The sequence below is a fragment of the Macrosteles quadrilineatus genome, unplaced genomic scaffold (genome assembly GCF_028750875.1).
Source record: "Macrosteles quadrilineatus isolate MER2022 unplaced genomic scaffold, UCM_ALF_1.0 Scaffold_3__2_contigs__length_128488019, whole genome shotgun sequence".
NCBI classification, from domain to species: Eukaryota; Metazoa; Arthropoda; class Insecta; order Hemiptera; family Cicadellidae; genus Macrosteles; species Macrosteles quadrilineatus.
In genome coordinates this window covers 36,970,674-36,983,773 of record NW_026542596.1, presented here as the reverse complement: position 1 = coordinate 36,983,773, position 13,100 = coordinate 36,970,674, and positions in this window count along the sequence as shown.

The window sequence follows — 13,100 nt, the reverse complement described above, 5'->3', positions numbered from 1 at the left end:
TATCCTCGTACCTTAAGAAAGAAGTCTCCTACCATTTGATGATCACCCCAATGCCTCTCACCATAACCATTTGTATGGGGTGATTCGGAATCTCCCCTAGCTAGAGATGGGACATTGAACTAATCTCTTGGCTGCCTCAAAATATTTCGAAGATTTATGACAACCATAACCAATGTACGTTTTTATCAACACGCATTTCGTTGTGGAAATGTGTCCCAAATAAACGACCGTTTTTCTAAGAGTTCGTATTTATAAATTTGATGTGTAAGTGATAACATAGCATCTTCAAGACCAAATATTGTTTTAGCTTTTGATGCAAAATTAAGAATAAGACTAATGAAATGAAAGAGGTGTTAAGTATACCTAGGACTTGGTTAAGTTTGTTGTTGTTATTTTTAAGCTGTAAATTGATTATGTTAATTTCATTCTGTAACTATTATTAATTTTAAAGTAACTTAAAATAATACGGATAGATTATTTTTGGTAACTATGTTTTATTATATTTGGTTTGATTTAATTTTAGCTGTTTTACTCTGTAAAAAGTAGATAAACATTTCCTTCATAATAAGACCTAGGTGCAGGACTTATAAGTTTGCGTTTCAGGTTATTATCATAACGCTAAAACATTATGTTTAGTTTTACAATAAACAAAAACAATATCCCAACTAATCAGCCACAAGTGAAATATTAAATGGAATTAATTTGCATCGTATTTTCTGCATATTCAAATATGCTACAACATGACTTAATCGCGTATCTAAATCCTTGGAGGTTGAAATGTTATGAAACACCATATCTTTACTACTAACATTTATTGCAGCACTTTTTTTTTAACTTGATTCAACGTAGTGAAGTGTTGATAAAAACAATACTTTTTTAAACTTATAAACCGATTCTGCAGCTAAGTTTATAAAAATCCGATGGAAAATATCGTATATGCATACCTTATATTTATATTAGGAAGAAAATTACAGTCAAAGCAAAATAAAACTCAATAATTTTAAATCATTTTTAATAATACTCTGTGCTATATAATATTAAATAAATTGCACTTGGTGTCCATAGAGATAATATTTTTTTTTTAAGTTGTCAAATTATCAACGCAAAAACTGTTTCCTCTCAATAAATCCCCTTTTTGAGAAGTAGGCCTAGACTAGAACAGCTAGCATGAGTGTAATTCGTCCGGTGTTGGTAGGTGTTGGTCTAGGGATCGCTATAGGCTGGGTATTGGGTCAAGTATTCAAGGGACCATCTCCACCACCTCTTGGAGGTGTCGGGGTGTTGGTTCCGCGAGTACTTGAGCCAATACCTTACCACAGTATACCTCCTCATGCACGCCTGGCTTCCGGATGGTGGGACTTGTGCTGGGGGTGAAGGACGGTACAGCACCGGAAGGATAAGGGGGCTTGGACATCATAGATGTGCAGCAACAAAAAATGGAAAGCCCCGGAGAAGAGCCTTCGAGAAAAATCCTAAAAACTCGCAGATGTCAACCCTTCGGATTGTCTTCAATCAACCAAGACCTTAGGAAGGGTAAAAAAACAACATTAGTATCAAGGAAAGCCACAAGCAAAGGAAGAAACACATGAGGGATAGCTAACTGCGTGAGGATGTGGAACAGCATTTAAAGAGATCTTGAATCGAGGATTCAACCTAGATGTGGCCGATCTTTCAAACTGGATTAGAAGGGCAATCACAAGACAGTATGCCTGTACTTCAGCACTGGGATTTTTATTGCAAGCCTTTAACATGATCGAATGACGCTAAAACGGTCATAAAGCAAACAATTAAATGGGATGAGTGTGTATACCAGACTGATTGAACGAGAACAATATACAGGCTTTTAGAAGGAAAGGAAACCAGAGCAGTGGCGCGCTAGCAGAAGAAACTTGAGATTGTTTGAATTTAAAAACACAGAGGAATTCCAGATGTGGGAGGAATTGTAATTTCGTAATAGAGTAAAAATAAAAACTCTTTCCAGTTGTCTACTAATGTTTTTATTTTTTTATTTCATAAGTACAACGTATGGATAATTTTAGTAAGGTTGATATAACAAGTTGGTTCAATTTAATTGAGCGAGGTTTGTAATGGTCAATAAAAATAAGGGAGGAAAAATTTATTGTGGAATTCCTGAGCAACATTTCCAATGTGGATTGCACAGGTAGACATATTATAGAAACTACAATCATGAATAAATCATAACCATAACGCAACTGTTTTTAATAAATATCCTCACAATAATTTATAGAACAAAACATATCGTGTAAATCATCACTATGATATTATGGTATTAAATAAATGAATAAACCATTTTTGAAGTAAAATAAAACTGAATTAATCAGCTCAACTAAGCGTTGTTAATGTAATTAGTAATTTAAATAGAATAATTTCCCGGATTACATAATGTATTTATGTTGGGTTTAATGACATACACTAGTGGTTTTACACCAGATTATCAGTTATTCTTTGCATTTAGGCTCGTATTACTGCGCTATCTGTCAATATAACAGCCTTGCGTCAAATACGTTGGGTCCCACAGGGATTCATCTCATAAAGTAGACCTATCGCTCGTTTGATTTATAAAATATCATCGTATCTGGGTTTAGCATCAATCGTTTCATTAGTATAGTTAGTTGATGGTGTACACTTAGTGAATATGTTTTTGGTAATAAATGTAGTTTCCGAAGAAATTTTAGCATCGATAGTTGGTGATTAATAATAAAAACAATCGTAATATATGTATTTAATAAACCCTGAGGTTTTCTGTAATTATTTTTATCTGCCATTGTCATTCATAACGAAGAGATACAAACAAATGCAACAAAATGTGGTTTGAGTGCATTTATTAAAATTTAGTTTAAAAATGATGATATTATTAAGTAAATATGTAACATTTTGAGAACCTTATATTAGCGGATAAATTGGTACCTCTGCTACAAAGACACCATATATAACTTAGTTCGTGTTCGTGATGTTCTACTTTCTTGAACATCATTGAAAATGGAAACTGGTGTTACAGAAACATCTTTAAATACATAAAACCACAGTAAATTTCGTGATATTTCTTTTTGGACCGAGCATCCCAAACTGTAGCGGCGTTGGCAGCGCAAGTTAAAGAATGACTAATGGGGGTTCGATGCCAGCAGTTTTTATTCCATCACTTTTTTTATTTGCTTCTATCTAAATTTCGCGCTTAATAAGATACTCAGCTACAACGCTGAATTTTTAGAATCAAATGCAATTGTGGCTTAGTCGCTGTTCCAATTCGTGGGTTTTGATTTATGATGTTTTATAACGACACGTCACATTTGGCTAGTAAAAAGACCAGTGTTTGGATCACCTCATCAAAAACCTCAGGCGTTGAATTGATACATAATAAATTACCGTATCTCAAAATTGAAATTTCAAATCGATGGATTATTTGAAAATGCAAATGCAGCAAATAAAGAAAAAAAAATCGCTACTTAGTGTTTTCACACAACTGATTCGTTGAATTAAATAGTTATAAATTAATTCCATCTCCCAGATCTTCCCTAGAATACTTTCAAGTGTTGTGCTTCTTAATCTGTTGAATAAAATATCAGTTTAAGTCTTACATCCGAGTCAACTAATTGATAAGCATGATGCAAGTTTTATAATGCATAAAACATCGTGGACTTGTCAAATCCTTGATCTTCGTTGAGTTAGTAAAATGTTTTCTTGTTATATTAAAATCAGTTATCCTGTTTTTAAGTTGAGGTGGACTTATAAACAGGGTGGAAGTAACTGTCCTGATAAAATAGTAAAGAGACAGAGTGACTTTTTATTAACAGGTTGGAAGTAACTGTCCTGATAAAAAAGTAAAAAGACAGAGTGATTTTTTACAAACAGGGTGGAAGTAACTGTCCTGATAAAATAGTAAAGAGACAAAGTGATTTTTTACAAACAGGGTGGAAGTAACTGTCCTGATAAAATAGTAAAGAGACAAAGTAATTTTTTACAAACAGGGTGGAAGTAACTGTCCTGATAAAATAGTAAAGAGACAAAGTAATTTTTTACAAACAGGGTGGAAGTAACTGTCCTGATAAAATAGTAAAGAGACAAAGTGATTGTTGTATACGAGGCACTTTTATAAAATAAATACCTTAAGGTAAGTTAATACTTTGGATATAAAGACAAGCTGCAGAATGTGTTAAAGACATCAAGCTCAATATTCTTGATGTTCCCTATAAAGCTGGCTTAAAGGGTTATAAACTCTGAGTATGAGTTCGTTTCATATGGAGCTTTTATGATGATATCGTAATACAAGGTTTATATATTTATCGATGGCTAGGAAATGACGGATGGTGAAAATCATAAACATTTTCAGTCAAAACACAATTTTAACGCACACAAAAATAGAAAAAATATTTTCTGTACATTAGGATTTTTTTATATCATAGGTAAATATTTACATGACATATACAGAAAATACTGTTTAATTTTAAAGTATAACTTTGTACAACTAATCTTTGATTGAGTGACAAGTAAAAATCAGAATGTTTTACAGTATACAAAATTAACAATGCTTCAAGGAAATAAAAAATACACCAAATCATAAACGTTTATAGTTGTATTCTAATCTAAATAATGAAGGCTTCAGATAAATAAATCGTGTTCTACACACAATATAGCGGCATGAAGATTTCGTAGTTTATTTAACACAAATTCGTATGTCTTTTATACTAGCTATTTAAATATTTGGGATTATATTTGCCAAAGTCCTTTTTAGAATTGGTGTAAATTGCCTGATAAAACATTTGGGTCAAATTAAAGTAATGATGTGTGGCTATTCATTTTAATATATTATGTAGTACCTCCCTATATGATTAGTTACTTTGTATATAGACAGTTATGACAGAGAAAGATATTTAAATTTAGTGTAAAAAGTTAATCATCTGATTAACTAATAATATGGAAATAATATAACCATAAAATAAAACACCGAACAATACAATTACATTTAAATGATGTAGGTAACATGTTAGAAGGCCTTTTTCAAAGAAAACACTGTTTGTCAATTTAGCCTCTAGTAATCCTGCCGTAGCAGCAAGATATGATCCTGATTTAAGACAGGATAATGTAAAGGATCACAGAACCAATCTCGTCTCCAGATAATAACGTTTTAATGGCTTCTCGATGAAGAAAGCCTTTAATACGATGAAAAACTGCTACCTTAGTTACACTTAGTCATATTTACGGGCTATAATAAAGAAAATTTATTAAATAAATAACATCCTTTTTGCTCTTTCACAAGCAAGCTGCTAAACACAAAGGATAACAAATAAAAATTTAGGCTAAACCAAAGAAAGAAATCAAATAAATAAACTTCATGTTTCCCCAAAATTCTCATTATTTTCGATGTCTTAGATCGCCTTGCTGCAAGTTGCTGCATCTCGGGAAGTGCCCGTTCGGTGGAACACCAAAAAACTGGACGTGGCTAAATTCACCGAGGCCATCCTGCGGGGAGTGCCAGCGGTGCCTGCCGCACCTGGCATGCCTCATGCAGAGGCTATAGTTACATCGATGATGGGGCTGATTGCCTCGGCTTGTGATGAGTCAATGCCCCGCATGAGACTCCGTTGCGATAGGAGACCCGTATACTGGTGGACTGCAGAGATCGCGGATTTGCGCCGAGCTGCTTTGAGAGCTAGACGACTCACTACCAGGGCCAGGGCACCCTTGGATAGACGCCGTAAGCTGGAGAGCTATAAGGTGGCGAGGAAGTCTCTCCGCCGGGCCATCAACCGGAGCAAACACAATTGCTGGAAAACACTAAGGGATGATGTCGATTCCGACCCGTGGGGCCTGGGTTACAAACTAGTAACCCAAAAACTCACCACTCGCTCTCCACCTTCCGTCATGGATGGGGCCGCTATGGAGAGGGTCGTCAAATCCCTTTTTCCGGATCATATTCTGCGCCCACTGCGTGAGTTTGAGATGATGGACGATGTCCCACTCTTCACTCATGAGGAGCTGGAGACTGCCGTTTTATCCCTAAAAAACAACAAGGCTCCTGGACCTGATGGGGTACCTGGCGAGGCTCTTAAGAAGGTTTTTTCAATCAATCCCCTGATTCTTCTGAGCTTGTACAACGCCTGCCTGGCAGAGGGGGTATTTCCGTTGTGCTGGAAAAAAGCTAGGCTCGTGCTCGAAGGGAAGGGGAAAGGAGACCCAGAATTGCCGTCTTCTTACAGACCCCTTTGCATGTTGGATACGGCTGGGAAAGTCCTAGAGAAGTTGATCCGTTCCCGACTGAATTCAGCTGTAGTTGCTGCGGGGGATCTGCGCCCTCGCCAATACGGCTTCAGGAAGGGGCGATCAACGGTCGACGCTATTGAGGAGGTGAAGCAAGCCGTGATGAGAGCTGAGGATTTTAATCACTACTCTCGTAGGGTTGTGCTGCTCGTTACACTCGATGTGCGAAACGCATTTAATTCTGCAAGATGGTGCGATATGCTGGACGCTCTGGAGAACAACTTCCACGTCCCGGCATACCTCATGCGCATTGTAGAGGATTACCTCCGGTTCCTCATGTATGATACTACAGAAGGCCCGCGGACGATGAGTGTCACTTCTGGTGCTGCCCAAGGTTCCATACTAGGCCCGGACCTCTGGAACGTTGCCTACGACAGCCTCCTTAGGTCTGAAATGCCTGAAGAAACCGTTTTAGTTGGGTACGCAGATGATATTGCAGCTTTAATAGCTGCTCGTAGTGTTGAGCTGGCCCAGCTAAAATTAAACCGAGTCATGCGAACTATAAACGCATGGATGGCAGATCACGGTCTCTCACTCGCGCTGAACAAAACTGAGATCGTGATTCTGACCAAAAAGCGGATTGACACCATTGTGCCGTTGAGGGTGGGGGACGTCGAAGTCCAGTCCGTTCATGCCGCCAAGTATCTTGGTGTCATGGTGGACTCTAAGCTTAGCTGGCGGGACCAGATATTCCAAACGGTGGACAAGGCCGCTAAGGTGATCTCTTCTCTTAGCCGGTTAATGGCCAATGTCGGAGGTCCTCGTTCCAGTCGCAGAAGGCTGTTGATGTCTACAGTTCAGTCTGTGCTCCTGTATGGTGCGGAGGTGTGGGCAGACGCTCTCAATAAGGAGGTGTATAGGATGCGCTTGCCAGAGTGCAGCGTCAGGCAGCACTCAGGGTAGCATCCGCCTACCGAACAATGTCTGAACCTGCCATCTTGGTGGTTGCTGGAGTAATCCCCGTCAAACTTTTGGCGGTGGAGAGGAAAGCGATTTATCAGCGGCGTGGAGAGGACCATGCAAAAATGGAGGAGCGCAACCGCACCTACCAGCTCTGACAGGAGAGCTTGGAACAGGAGTTGCGGGGACGCTGGACCAGGAGACTGATTCAGCAAGTCCAACCATGGGTTGACCGACGGTATGGTGAGGTGGACTATTACCTTACCCAGTTTCTGACAGGTCACGGGTTTTTTTCGGTCGTACCTGTTCAGGATGGGCAAAGCCGTGTCACCCGATTGCATCTACTGCCCAGGCACTCCCGACGACGTGGAGCACACCTTCTTCCGCTGCCAGCGTTGGGAAGGTTCCCGCCTGGAGGCTGAACAACATGTAGGGCAGTTGTTGGTGGATACGGTCATTCCGATGATGACGGAGGGTGAGGACAATTGGACCTGTCTGTCACATTTCGTCCAGGATATTTTCCGCACAAAGAAGCTAGAGCTTGACCGAGATGCAGTCTAGGTCATAAAGAAATTGAATGCCAGAAACGGCGCGAGCCCTGAGGGCTTAGGTCACACGTTGACCTGACCTGAAGTAATGGCTGCCTACCTGTGTGCGTAAAATTATTTTTACCTCCTCTCCCTAAAAAAAAAAAAAAAAAAAAAAAAAAAAACTATTAAAGCTGGTACGTAACGCTATGGGACGATTATTCTGGTATTGAAAATCGTGTGAAGGAATATAGACGCTTTCACCTCCACCAAGTATGAGTCGTGCTTTGTGGTTAGGTTTTTGCAAGAATGGGGGCAATTCCTGGTGATTACTGTTGCAAGTTGACAGATGTCTATGCATGAAAGTGGTTCAACATTGGAAATATGCACTAGGCTCGGGGAGTGCGCAAAAGAACGAAATATTATCAAAACTTGATATCAATACTGTCTATCGAGAAGAAAATTTAAATTACAATTCAATTATTTTCGCTACGTGTTTGGTCGTAAATATACGGTAAGTATTTTAATTGATATTTTGATATATTTTGATGGCTAATATTGGATATGAAAATGATTTTTAATTTAAATTAATAAATGTGCCATATTTTGAATTATATTTATCAGATAGAAGTGAAATATCTTCTCCTTGGCCAGTAATAAATGCAAATTGGTCCATCTGAAGTCTCAATTATTCAAGCTGCAACCACAGCTTTGGAGATGTTTAAATCAGTACACTTTAAAATGATTAGAGTATTCTTTGTTTAGCAAGAATCTCAAAATGATACTAATTGTTTAAGCTTAAAACCAAGAATCTGTTTGATTTTTTCGTCATACTATATAAACCACGTACTGTTGTAAAATTTAACCCAATAAAATCAAAGGCGTTATTCAAATTACGATTCTTGTTTTACCCCTCCAAATTCATCTTGTTTCGAATTGGCAATATCCAGTAACAACATTACTTTGATAAAGCCAATCTTCTGTGAAATTACTATGATGTGTTTCTCTCGGTGTTACAAATTAACTAAGTTAACGTGCTGTTCGCAAAGAGAACTCGACGGGAACTTAATACGATCACTGACAAAGTTTGAATTTTTGGATTTAATATAGATTTAAATGTTAATAAGGATACAAATTAACATGAAGTCTGAGGAATGTAAGTTAAAATTTTATCTTAATTCCATTTGAAGACTTGTAAGTGCATATTTTGCTTGAAATCAGTACAAAAACTAAGCAAAATTGCATGATTTTAGTTAATGGTTTTCATGCATACTTTCCCAATATAAATGTAGGGAAAATAATATTTTTACAGTTAGTAGGATTTGTTTTTGCCTATTATTTAAAATGATTGAGGCGTTTCTGTTTAATACAAACTTTAAAATGTAGAAAATTGAAAGATTAACGAGTATTAGATTCTTAACAAAGTGAATGTCATCACAATTTTGACAAAATAAAACAAAAAAAAATCGTAGTTTCTCTGTATTTGATAAAGTAGATATCCTTTTTATAAATTAGGTCCGTATGCCATGTCATTTTTACGCATATTGAAGAAGTCTAGTTTTTAAAGCCTCATAGATAGCAAATATTCAAACAAATACAAATACATTACCAGTCAACAATAAAACCGTTTATATTTTAACTGAAAATGTATATAAAAAATATGTCATGAGCTATTCATTTTAGGCTTAGCAATGTATTTAGTTCCAAAATAATGTGAAAACTTCAATGAATTAACGCATTTTCTTATTAAGACAATTGATCAACTATACTGTACTAACGATTTAAATAATTATAATATGATAATACAAAATAATATGGTATTAAATAAATTACAACAAACACAATTCAGACGTAATATATTACTAACTCATATTTAAATCACATCCATACATTGATCAATAACATTGGAAACAATTAACGCGCGTTTGTAAACGTTCAAAAGAGTTCTTAAGAGATTTGAAGATAGAATCAAAATTAAATTCAAGCTATTTTGAAACTCTCGACGTTTTCATTGAAACAAAGTAGGTGTGACTTTTCTTGTTCAGTTTTCAAACGAGAAACCTAGACACAAACTGAATAGGAACGCTCTCATTAGAGCCTAAATGATTTTAAATACTTTATTCAACCTTTAAAAAAGAATTCTTTTCTTAAACCATTTAAAAATAAGAAGCTGTAGTGGATGGTGATAGCCATGTTGCAATTGAAAACACTCACATGAGTCCAAACTGATTTATGTAATTCTTTTGTTTGCCAATTTCAGATAGTGAGGAATGTATGAAATAGTTTTAATTTAAAAGGAAGAGCCTAATATAAAGTAGGTATAATCCTTAGAAGTATGTTTTATCTAATAGTGTTCAGTTATGAAAATTACTATACCATGAAATCCTAGGCACGACTATTTTTTTAAACATAGCTTATTATAAAATATTAAAATTTAACAAGTTATTTTTGTTAAGTCCCTCCTGCATAGTGACAAATACGGGTAACATTATAATTCTTGGGTATTGTTAGGGACCTGAGGCAGTACAACACAATTGAATGGTCTCAGTTTACCGAGTGTAGTCATAGAAACACTAAGGTCAACTTGACTCTGTTCAAACAGCCAGATGAATACAACTTGCAATCTCAATCTGAATTGTTCATGCGAGAAATTGTACAACTTTGTTAAGTACCAGTTATATCGTAAGGTTTTCCTAAACAATATTTTACTTTGTAAACTCGTTATCTAGATAAGTAAGTATATATCTTAAAAATATCAGGAACAATGTGGGTGTTTTTTATTATACCATTGTGGTCGTAGATAAAATATTAAGTACGTAAATGTTAGTAAAAGTAGTGTAAAATCTTGTAAATATTTCAAACTAAACAAATGTAAATCGCTTAATGAATCGCATTTTTACTAACATACTTTTGAGAAACAACGTTGTAATATTAACAACGTATTAATGTTATGCAAAAAAAATTAATTTACCCGAGTTTTTTCATCAGTTTTCTCTGAGCTTTTTTAAGTGTTAGGTACTCATTAATGTACATAATCTTACAAAATCAAACTACTATAACCTGTTGTCGGTTTATTCCTAACTTTTAAAGGGATCCAAAAATCTTTGTCTGCATATTTTAATAACTGTAGTATTTTTGTCAATTTGAGTTTAGAAGAGAAATATCACCCTACAACATGGGATAAATAACTTGATTATAAATAGCCGTGTTATTATTAAACATATCAAATAAAATTCATTCTCCAACTTGCTAAATATATCTGCATACATCACAACTGAACACAGAAACATAGAATATCGCTGCAATACGTAATCCTTTTTAAGTGGATCTGGGTTTAGGGTTCAACACTTGCTATAGATCAAGTGATTTGCAGTGAAATACGACAGCGAAATATTAGGTAATATAGTTATTTAATGGAATGGTTAATCTGGGTTAATGATACATTTGGGCTTAGTTTACGATAATGATAAAACTATAGTCTATTGGGTTTCAACTAGAATATCTATTGGGTTTTGAATTTAGTCTTGTATTACACTGATATCGATTCGATTAACTAATGGCACACTTATACAATACTAGCTGTAACCCGCGGGCTTTGCCCCGTTTAACTTCTTAATTTTCAAGATTATCTCGTTCGCATGGCTCAATCACGTCCTGGTTGAAGTTTGTTCGCTACGCTCACTCACCTTTGGGTTGGAGCTCGTTCGCTACGCTCACTCACCTTTAGGTTGGAGCTCGTTCGCTACGCTCACTCACCTTTAGGTTGGAGCTCGTTCGCTGCGCTCACTTGCCTTCAGGTTAGCTCGTTCGCTACGCTAACTCGCCTCCAGGTTAGCTGTTGTCATAAATGTAAAAGAAATAATAGTGCTGCACCCTGTTGGTAATTTTTGTAACTTTAATGCTATTGAACATCACAGAACAGAACCAACTTGTTTAATTGAAACAGCTGTTAAGATTCAATAATTTCATTTCTCATAAGGTTAACATGGGAAACTCCAGAGCCACTGGGGCGGAGCCCGAAAGGATTTTTGAAATAAGAATATGCCTATATGTTAATCGGCAATGTGAGCTATAATCATGCCAAATTTCAGCCCAATCCGACCAGTATTTTTCGCGTTCACTTGTCACAAACATACATCCATACATCCATACATCCAAACTTTCTCATTTATAATATTAGTAGGATAAAATGTTGGCCACATGGCAGATGTATTGCATCAAGTATCATATTGTCGTTTGATATTTGGTGAGGATTTGCAGTGCAGTCAATTATTGAAATCAATTAGTTAGGGGATACAGTCAATTAGTTTAATAGGTAAATTTAATACAAGTAATGTTTATTATACACTTAGTTAATTCTTAATACAATTATTATTGGTCTAAGAGTAGAACGTTGTTCTTCGTTTCTTGAGGTTTCAGGTTCAAATCCCGCAAATCACCAATGGATCTTATCAAATCGATAATGGCATAACCCTTTAGTCTAGCGTAAAGTAATGTGTAAAACAGTTGTATGCTAGAGCCTAGCGTCCTAGTATGAGAAGAAGGGGTCTAGTAAACGGATTTTTATAATTTTAATTATCAATAGCGATTTAAACTTATTTCATTAAGGTAGGAATTTATTCGATACAGTTGCTTTAGCGGTGTGGAATAGTGACCAAAATGTTTTCGCAACCATATATTTAAGTCGGACATTAAAAATTATTTTATTATACCATATCACTTTGTGTGGATTTCAGATTAGAATATATGCAAAAACCACATTTTCTAAAGATTCAAAACACAATTGCCCAAAGATGGTTATAACTAAATACATTTTTCTTATCCTCGTACCTTAAGAAAGAAGTCTCCTACCATTTGGCAATCACCCCAATGCCCCTCACCATAACCATTTGTATGGGGTGATTCGGATTCTCCCCTAGCTAGAGATGGGACATTGAACTAATCTCTTGGCTGACTCAATATATTTCAAAGATTTATGACAATCATATACCAATGTACGTTTTTATCAACACCCATTTCGTTGTGGAAATTTGTCCCAAATAAACGACCGTTTTTCTAAGAGTTCGTATTTATAAATTTGATGTGTAAGTGATAACATAGCATCTTCAAGACCAAATATTGTTTTAGCTTTTGATGCAAAATTAAGAATAAGACTAATGAAATGAAAGAGGTGTTAAGTATACCTAGGACTTGGTTAAGTTTGTTGTTGTTATTTTTAAGCGGTAAATTGATTACATAATTTTATTTTCTGTAACTATTATTAATTTTAAAGTAACTTAAAATAATACGGATAGTTTATTTTTGGTAACCATATTTTTATATATATTTTGTTAGATTTAATTTGTTTTACTCTGTAAAAAGTGGATAAACATTTTCTTCATAATAATGCCTAGGTGC